The sequence below is a fragment of the Clupea harengus genome, chromosome 3 (assembly GCF_900700415.2).
Source record: "Clupea harengus chromosome 3, Ch_v2.0.2, whole genome shotgun sequence".
NCBI classification, from domain to species: Eukaryota; Metazoa; Chordata; class Actinopteri; order Clupeiformes; family Clupeidae; genus Clupea; species Clupea harengus.
Window position 1 is genome coordinate 27,109,580 of NC_045154.1, and position 10,390 is coordinate 27,119,969.

Here is a 10,390-nt window from a genome sequence, read left to right on the forward strand (position 1 = left end):
TCCATCACCTGCGAACGATAGCACTGGGAGGACCGGCTCCACCCTCTGTCTGATGGACGCAGACAGATGCCTGCTGATGGATGTGAGGTGGGAGGTAGCGCGAGCTGACAGGACCGATAAGCCTTTAAGGGGGTAGGGGGTGTCCTTTCCTGGGGGGATGAGATTGAGTGTGTGGTAGCCATGGGTTAGCTGAGACATTAACATCTCACAGCCCACCCTGAACCTCTCCAAACCCACTGTTTGGTTGACTTGAGGTGGTCCACAACTGTCACCGTTGAAAGCCAGAGAGGCCATTACGTGGAGCCTGATGTCTACTGTGCACCCTGGCTGGGGCCGTAGCTCATGTGAAGCCATGTCAAGTGCCAAGGTAATGAAGTGTTAACCACTGAGGTAATCATGGACAGGGTGACAACCCTCAGCCACTCTTGACCCCCCTCCACCACCCCCTCCACCCCACTCCTCTTTCCCATGAACCTCACAGCTGCTCCTCCACAGCAAAGGCAAACATGACATCACCCCCCACAACATGAGTATATCACACAACCCAATCATGATTTTACGGGGAAGGTTTTTTAGGGGGGTGGTGGGGGAGGCTGCCAGAAAATGGTGGATTAGATCTCATTTGAGGGAGATAATGTGAGTTGGTTTCGCGTTTGATTTAGGAACACGCCCGCAGATGTGGATACTCCACTGCCCAGCGGGATGGCCGAGGAGGTGTTTTTACAGCAGGGTAGAGTTTCAAACCAGAGTAAGCATCAGTGGACTTGAGAGAATCTCTGAGTGAACTTCACTCAGGACTGACAACTGTAATGGAAGAGCTCGTGTCTGGTACAGATAATATCTTCACGAGCCTCATTGTGTCTTACTCACTCTCTCTCTCTCTCTCTCTCTCTCATGCCCGCTCTGTTCGCTGCTGACGAGTCAGGGAGTCGCCTGAAAGAGACGTGCACTCATGAGTGATGGTCACCTGGACGGTTTCAACTCTTCTTTTTTTTCATACACGGTCTTTTTAAATAGTGGTGAAAGGAGGGAAAACAAATGAAAAGATAGATTCCTTTGAAAGGAGATCCCTCCTTCCCTTCCTCCCTCCCTCCCAGCAGCCATCCCATCTCGACCCCTCCTCCACCCCACTCCCATCCCAAACCCCCTCCTTTCACTTGTGCGGGCTTGATGAAAGACTATACTTCTCTCCCTCGCACGCAATACTCCAAACCTGTCTGAAGTTGTGTGTGTGTGCTAGACAGGGGGTAAAAAAAAGAGAGAAAAAAAAAAGAGAAAAAGTTCAGTGAGGAGGAGAGAAGTGGGAAAATGGAGGAAAATGAGGTGGGGTGTCACAAGAAAGCCAAAGTCAAAAGATAAGTCAATGGGTGGTGCTGAAAGAGAGAGAGAGAGAGAGAGGAAAAGAGAACGGGGGGAAAAAGAGAGAAAATAGGAAATACAGAAGGGGGCATCTGCAGGGGGGGGGGGGGACACCAGACAAGAACACCAGACAGGAACAGCGTTTTTGTATTTGTGGGAGTGGATGTATGGTTGTCGTTCCGAGCATCTGAAGGATATTAGAATGTTTAAACTCGGTTAATGCCAGGGACAGCATGGGGGGGGGGGGGCGGATGCAGAGAGGGGGGTGGATAGGGGTTGTGGAGAGGAGAGGAGGTAAGAGTGGGGTTAAGGCGGAAGCTAGAGATTAAGCAAGATGTCCAGAGATCGAGATGAGAAGAGAAAGAGTGTGACCACTGAGGAAGAGGAATTCCGTGATACCTAGACTCAGATGGATGTGGCTCTGGATGTGGTTCATGGTGAAGAAGTCTTGCATGGCGCAGTCAGGAAAAACCCAAACAAAATTTCACCACGCAGAAGTTGGAAAGCAGATGTTTTGGGATAAATCTGGGGTGCAGAGAGATTAGCATTCAAAGAAGACTGAATGAGGATGTATGCATCCATTTAGCTCTTGGCAGTTGGCCACGGTGACCTGCTCTCTTCTGTGGCAGGTTGGAAATATGTGGAGCAGGGGGGACGTTTCTTTGATTCTCTCTCAGCGCAATGAGAGAACACCTGTGCCCTTTGCTGAGGAGCCGCTCTCGGTAGCTTTTGAATAGTTAATGTCAAAGCATTTTAGTCAACCGAGCATCAAAGACAGAGATGAGCACCTCCCTACTCTCCAAACAGACATCCATCATACAGTAATGATACCCTTGCCACGTATGTGAAATGGGGCAGATTAGTACACAGCCTTACATTCCTCAGCACTGAGTTCACTCAGCTTAGCCACATGTTACAACTGCCCTGGCGGAGCGTCGGATGAACTCCAGTCCCCGCGTTGGGACAGTGGTGGTCTTGCTGCCCCATGGAGGGTTGGGGTGGTGGGGGTTGCGATAACATCCGAGAGTCCGAGAGGAGAAAAATCCCTCCCCCCCCCCCCCCCCCCTTTGCCGACGGAGAGACCTCTGGAGGTGTGAGCGCTGACCCTGGACGCCCCCCTGGCCCCTCGAACACCACAGTAGTTTGAGTGGCCTGCTCTACAAAAGGCATTCCATGCCTCTCGGCCCTCCTCTCAGCAGGGTCAAGTTGGGCGGCCATAGAGAGAGGGCTACCTCCCCCCAGACAGACTGGGAATCAGTCAGCCATTCGGCCAGCTGGCTAGTTCAGCGGCAGGACATGGGAGAGTGGACGAAGGAGTGACCGGACTGTCTAAGCCCGCTTGCTCACGGTTTTTAATTCCTACCTTCCGGGCTAATCCTCTCTTCCTGGCGTTCCAAAGTGGCCAGTTCAACTCACCACTCAAAGGGGGGGGTGCCACTGCTTCATGCTGATGTGGATGAGGTGGATGTGTTAAAAGTGTTTGAGAACGTCCAGCTAGATTTATAATCTTCTGAAACATCAAATAAAAACACAAGCTCTGTTGTGGCTGTGCAGGCTTTGGCTGTAACTTGGGAACTGACTGACCGACGTGAAATTGACTTTAACAGTAATTTTGTGATAACAAGTAGTTTAATAACAAAAATATTTTAAGACCAACTACTAATTTTCCCAAATAAGCAAATCAATAATTGTTGATGTTCATTAAAACAAGCTCAGCAACTAGAACACTACATTCCTTGTCTCAAGCCATTCAAATATCTACTGTATAATGGATCAATCACTTTAAAATGCAAGTGATGATAAGTGGGTGCTGAATATCTGACTTGCAAAGTTTGGAGCTATTCAGTTTCTGAGATCCAACCACAAATGGTGAATATTGTTCAACTAGTAATTCTGAGCAAGGCCCACAAGCGTCTTGTTTTCATTTAGTCTTAAAAGTTTACATACAGCCTTGTCTTAAACATGTGTTCCCCCAACATTGTATAATTATAGTGGTACAATGGGGGAGGGGGGCGGGGGGGGTCTTATTCCCTGTCTGTTATGCAGTTGTATTTGGAGCATCTTCAGTCTGAAACAGCTGAGCAAACAGGAAGTCAAATCAGTGTGCACGTGATGTGTCCTTGGATACATTAAGCCAGTATTAGTCACAGTCAAAATCTTCACTTCCTATTAACCAAGTAGGATTAAGTAGGTTTAAGCAAATATAGCATATTCATTATGCATCTTCAGACGCATACAAAATGTAAAATTGAATGTACGTACTTGATCTCGTAGATCATTAGTGTCATTCAAGTGGGCCTCAACTTTGTTGAACACAAATAGATTTTCCTTGGAAGCATCATGCTTGTTTGGCTTACTTACCCGCGCGCACTCCCATTGAGCTGTGAGAATTGGTCATTTCCTGCAGTTCAGTGCAGAGAGAGAGAGAGACAGAGAGAGAGAGAGAGAGAGAGAGAGACAGAGAGAGAGAGACAGAGAGAGAGAGAGAGCGAGCGAGCGAGCCTGAGCAGAGCCCACTGACCCACATAAACAAGCCCTCATTCATTTGGGCTGGCATACTCCCTCATTACTGAGCGCTGACTCATACAACTGTGTTCAAACATGGACGAGATGACCCCCCCCCCCCCCCACACACACACACACACACACACAAACACACACACACACACTTCACTCCATCCCTTTACCCCCCCCAATGGCAAGCTATCAGTCACGTCTAGCTTACCCCACACCATCCAGCCCCTCAGCCTCCCACTTGTAAAAGCAAGCTTGTATCACCGGCCCGAGCACGAGAAGTCAACATAACTCTTGGCCCAAGAATGCGGCAAAAGTTTATATTGCCATTTGGACGGGGTGGGGGTGGTGGTGGTGGACAGGCATCTTGGGTGAGTTCAGATGAGCAATTATCCTTTTGGCCACAAAAGAACAGGGCCTATTCTGGGAAACCTGCCTCCCGCCGGTCTCTCTCCAAACAGCCAAGGGAGTACAGCAACATTTGGACCAAAAAGGGTAAACGCCGATCCATCAGCATGTCATGGCGAAAGAATGCTCTATTAGTTCTCAAACTATTTTTACCTTACAAGTTATTTTTGTTGCAAGAATGGTATTTGCTAAGGAAGCAGTGAGTACTTTTTTAGCAAGTGGTCACAACTGTAAAGTTGATGGATGTTTCATTGTTATTCAATTCAGGAAAGGCCTTTAAAAATTCTTTGGGCCCCATTCAAGACCAAATTACCACTTCTATAGTGCTTTACTGACAACTTACTGAAAATACACGTAATCGGTTGTCTTTGAATTGAGAGTGAGGCCTTTGACTTGACATATTAAGAGAGAGAATAGAAGTTAACCGCTAATAGTTTCATGATGTGCTGTGACAGGGTCCTTCGGAATCTATGGAGAGAAAAATGTCTCATAACTATTTGTAAATGCACACACCATGATCCACAAAGATTCAATGATTTACAAATGTGCTTTTCTATCCACTAACACAGAACTCCTTACTTGTGACTTATAAGTTCTTATCTAATTGAATTAAATAAACATACTATGATTTGTACTAATTAATGTCTATATGTAAATACTTACTTTACGATTTCTAAAAATACATTTATCTTGACATGTCATTGGTAAATCTGTAATTTTGCGTGTGAAGTGTTGAATCTGCATTTGTGGATCATCCAACACACACATATTCATCCCAGCCTCCAGTGACGTCATTTTGAGACAGTGGTTGTGTTGAGTTCAACTTAGGCTGACTTCGCCTGACCTCAACGTGAATTGCTGGTCTCAGTCGGGGAAGAGCTCTAAAAGATGGGAGTCAAGCCTGGGTAGTTTCTCTTTCCTGTTGTAGTTTGCAACTGATGTGACTAATGGGAGATCCTGCGTAATTGTGTTCCTTATTGTGTTTTGCAGCGGATAGAGTTGAAATTCCCCTTTACTTTTCATTAAAAATCAACATGATTGACTAAATCAATTATAGTGTTCGTCAAATCATTGTTGACATACATTCAACAGGTCAGCATTGCAGATCACATAAATTCATTTCTGCACATATTGATCTTTAGCCTACACTATAGCATAAAATAATAGATTAATGAAAGGTTGCAGAAATCACATCTGAGATCCACTTACTTATTAATGTTCTATTCTACTATTCACAAATTCTAACAACTAAGTTGTTCTTTTGAAACATTTTCAGACCACTAAATGTTGTAACTTTAGAAAGCCAATGCAATGTTAACGCAACATATAATTAAAAACACAGAACAACTACTTAATCATATAAATGTGTTCATGCTATGCATAGCCTTAGCCGTCACCATATTGTAGTTACTAGCAAGTGATGTATTTGTGTCACATAACGTTAGCAGTAAGCCTGTCAGCTAGCTCAAATGCTCAGGTGCTTAAATGAAGATATACAGTGATCTTTGCCTTGACTAAGTTAATGTAATATAGAAACAACTATCAGTGTTGGTATAGACACTAATTGTCACCTAGCCATCTTTTATTCATATAAATGTTTTCTTGCTATAAGTAGCCTGTAGCCTCCACCATCTTGGCCAGACTTTTTTGTTAGTCCCGCCCCTCCAGAAAATATCACCTATCACAAACTTCACACAGATATAATTCTCTCCAGGGGAGCTCCAGGGTATGGCTATTTATAGACAGTGCCTCTGACACCTTGCACTAAACATGGATTAGGACCGGTCACAACCACCATCAATTTATGACTAACAATGATCATTTCAGCAGGAGGACAGACCTCTTGAAACTTGTCGGTAACCAGATATGGGCACACAGCACTTTTCACAAAACAACTTAGTTGTTCTCTTGAAACATTTTCAGAACACTTAATGCTGTGAAAAGACTTTAGAAAACCAATCCAATAATAACATATATTTAAAAGCACAGATACTACATCATAACTGTCATTATCACAATTATCACAGTTTCATAACTGTAAAATCTCATGTTTTATCCATGAGACTCATGAATTTTCATGTATGTGACACTGAAGCTCACGGATCTCACTAAATCTCATAGATTTTCACTCCCAATTGCATAAGAATAGTAATTACAAGTCCAACAGACTGCTGTGCAGTGCAAGTAAGACACTTCCGTGTTCGCATTGTGTGGCTTACTACGTCTGGGTAGCAGTTATAGTCGACGCGGTTTAGTATTCAGCGGTTAAGCACCATGGTAAGCACCTTCATCACTGAACAACTTATTATCTCTATGGGACAAACATAGACTTGTTTACGAAATACCTTGTAAATACGAAATACCTCGTCAGCAACACAAACCTCACTCATGAAAAATGATGTAATTACATTAAACAACAGAGTGAAACAAGTTAAAATCTAACACCTATAATGCAGTACTTAAAAGAGGGAAGTTCATTAAAATAGCACTTAAAGGTCTTTCTCAGATTACTCTGATGAAGGGCTTGATGAATATGACCTTCATGGCAGGCCTAAAAGGTTCTTTAGGGATTCTATGTAGAACCTTTAAGAGTTCTTCAACGGGACCAGTCAAAGAACTCTTTCCCTCCCCGGCTTTTACAACTTCTTCACAACGAGAGTACGGAAGGGGGAAAACATCTCTTCACCACCATGGCGCAATCTATCATTGCAGACAGGGATGGGAAACTTGCTGATGCTATCTGAGCTGGGAGATGAACACGGCGTGTCATTGTCTCCCGCATACCTTAATGTCATGTGTCTGTGACTAAGAGAGAAACCACTGTGAACCACAAAACCTTTTCTTTAAGGGACCCATATGTGGTGGCGCTGGTTTCTATGGAGATGCATTTCCGAATGTGGACGGTCAGCTTGATCAGTGCTCATGTTCTGGTCTATTCTCTCTCCAACTTTTTCTCTCTCTTTCTCCCTCCCTCGTTCTCCTGTTCTAATCACAATTATGTTTAGCCTCTTGCTGCTGCTCTCCCTGCCAGAGATTAATTGAATTGTTTTTTGGCATCTCCATACACTGTGTGAAGAAATGGGAGGTATGTGACTGTTTACACTTCATTTCTCCAGTTGGCAACTCAACGAGTCTCTGTTTTACTTTTGCCTGTACAATCCTTGGTAGGAAAAACAAAATGCTAGACATTACAGTCTAAGAGCTATGAAAATCTCCCTCAAAACAAATAAATCACAGACCACTGTCTTGCCATCACGTTGTTAATTCTCTTTGCCATTGTTATGTTAGTGGTTGTGGGCTATGTTTTATGTTCTGTGAATGCATCTAAGTGAAGGTGGGCGTGTGACTAGAATTGCGGAGAGGTGTTGGCTTTTTTTCAGTGCTGTACACTGTCTGGGAATAAAATAAGAGACAAAGCTATTCATTCAATAAACTAATACATTATTTTGCAAAGTTCTTTTTATGGGAAGAGAAACCACAGACTGTTTAAAGAAAGTGGCTCCAGAGCTGGCTTGCCCAAAGAGCCCTAGCATGTTTTAACACTGGTGCATTCTTCTGATCTAACTGTTCAGTCAGACAGCGTGTGGGATTTTTTTCTGTGTCAATGTTTGTGATGTGGCACTTAAGTGTTTTTTCAGAGCACTTGACTTGAGAGCATGGGCGGGGCTAAGGGGTAGCCAGTGGTAGCCATGGCTACTATAGACTAGTCCGGCCACCCTCTGGTCACCCCACACAACACTGCTTTTCAGGCAGAACTTTTTTTGCTGAACCATTTCTCTACGGCTGTCTGTGAAGCTTCAGTCTGAGCTCCACATTAGCTTCCAAAGTCTTCACTGGGTTTGTTTGACATAACCTGACAGAGAATGCTAGAAACCTTAAAAAATGGTAATTCACTCCACAGGGGCAGTTCTGTTCACCCAAGCCACGTTTTGCTGATGCCAACAGATTAACAATTTACAAATTAAAAGTGCCACTGCTTTGATAATAATCTTCTTCAGTTGTAGGCTGTTATTGAGTAGCCCAGCCTATTGGTTATGGAAGAAATATGGCTGCAAAATGACCTAGGTAGCAACAGTAAACCGTGCATTTTTTTAGTCCTTTTTGTCTCAAAATGCTTGAAAAGTGTGAGTTCAAACACTATACAGTAAAACACTATTTTCTCGCGGGTATTTGTTTTTTCCTAGCAGCTATATAAATTGTCATTCAAGGATCAACAGTAAAAAACACGGCCTTTCGCTGATATCACAGTTGCGAGATAATTTAACAAGACTTTTCTGTGATATCCATCAAAAACTGGTAAAACTGTACCTTTTTTTCATATGGTTCCTAAACAGAACAGAAAGTGACTATTTGGCCTATAGCGCTTTGCCACTCAGAAACTAAATAACGAGACTATGCCACCCCCATGTGAGTAATGGTCTCAGCCTGGACACCCCTATAAAAATGTCTGGCTCTGCCACTGCTTGAGAGATTCATTTATATGTTCCCTGGTAGATTTGAAACTCAAAAAAATTCTTCCTCTTTTATTTGCAGCAGGGTGGGGCTGGGCATGAACTCATGTATGTCCTGACCTGGCTGCTCATCTTCCCTGGAATCTTCACAACCTGAATGCTTGGCCCAGGTGAAGGAGCATCCAGACAGGAACCCTCATTTTCATTGGAGATAAGTACCCTGACTGAGGTGTGCTGGCATGTCAGCCTGTGTTCTGGGAAGCCCACCGTGATAAAGGAATAGATCCCTCCACAAACGGAGCGGGAGGAGGAGGAGAATAAAGTTGGCACTGGAATCAAACTCCGTTCACTTTAAGCAGACCACAGCTCCTATATGACAAAGAGGTAAGCCACTGACAAAGTTAGATGATGAAGTGTTCAGATGTTAGGAGCTATTAGTTATCAACTATTCATTTCAGCTTTTTTCATTCATCTTCAATCAACCCTATAAACCATATAGGTAGGGGCAGTCAGATGTAAAAGCTTCTGTTTACACCCAATTGCATATCCACATGTAAATATGTTTGCGCGCACACACACACACTTATGCACACACGCACACACACACACACACACGCACAGTGTGAAAGCTGTCGTAGAAGGCAGGAATGCATATTTATTGGCGTGGCATGCCCATGCCAGCAGTGGAAATGAGGCGTTAACTGTGTCAGGTGAGAATGACTCTGCTTTGTCATCAGTCTGATTACAGGCCTGAGGAATCGCCCACACGTACATCCATCACCTCCTCACATCTCTGACGGGTAGGGTGCGTGCGTGCGTGTGTGTGTGTGTGTGTGTGTCGGGGAGGGGGAGGGCTGTAACAAGGCCTAGCCTTAGTAGGTAATCACAGCACTCTGTGCACCCTTGCCCGTTTGGTTCACTTTCTCTCGTTTGCACATGTCATTATGAAAACAGATAAGATCTCTGCATGCCTTATATCTGGTGGGGTGAAAGTGTAAAAATATGTCTTGAGTCTCCAGAGCTGTACAATACAGACATTGGAACCGTTTCTATCTTTATATGTGTGCCATGGAGTCATTGAAAAGTTAAATGAAAGTGGTATACTGCAAATAATATACGAGTGCATTTGATTGTACATGGTTTTTCACATATTAAATAGCTAGTTGGTAATTCTACAGAACTACATATTTAGCTAAAATCACTAGAACGTAGACTATTGCATTGACAAAATAAATAAATAACAAGATATTGGCCACCCACAATTAAAAAATCTGCAAACATCCCATGGCCATTGTTGAAGTTTCTATACCAATAGACCTGCTATTTGCAAATGTCTGCAATTACCAGCCAGGAACATGATCTGACTGAGGCAAGAGAGGAAGCAGTGAATACACAGAACTTCAGATGGAGGAAAAGAACAGGACTGGGGGGGGATCTAATTAGAAAGAGGATGAAGTATGTCAGGAAGTGTGCAGCGAGTTTATTATGTTTACTGCGTCCGAGTGCACAAGACATAATCAGCACCGCAGCCATATGCCGTCAGTTATACAAGGTCATGTTGCAATTAAGCAATGATTTATTTCTCAGTTCAAATTGCAACTATATAATGTAATGTTTATGTTGCACATGGAGTTCCTTGCACATATTTTTTGTATCTC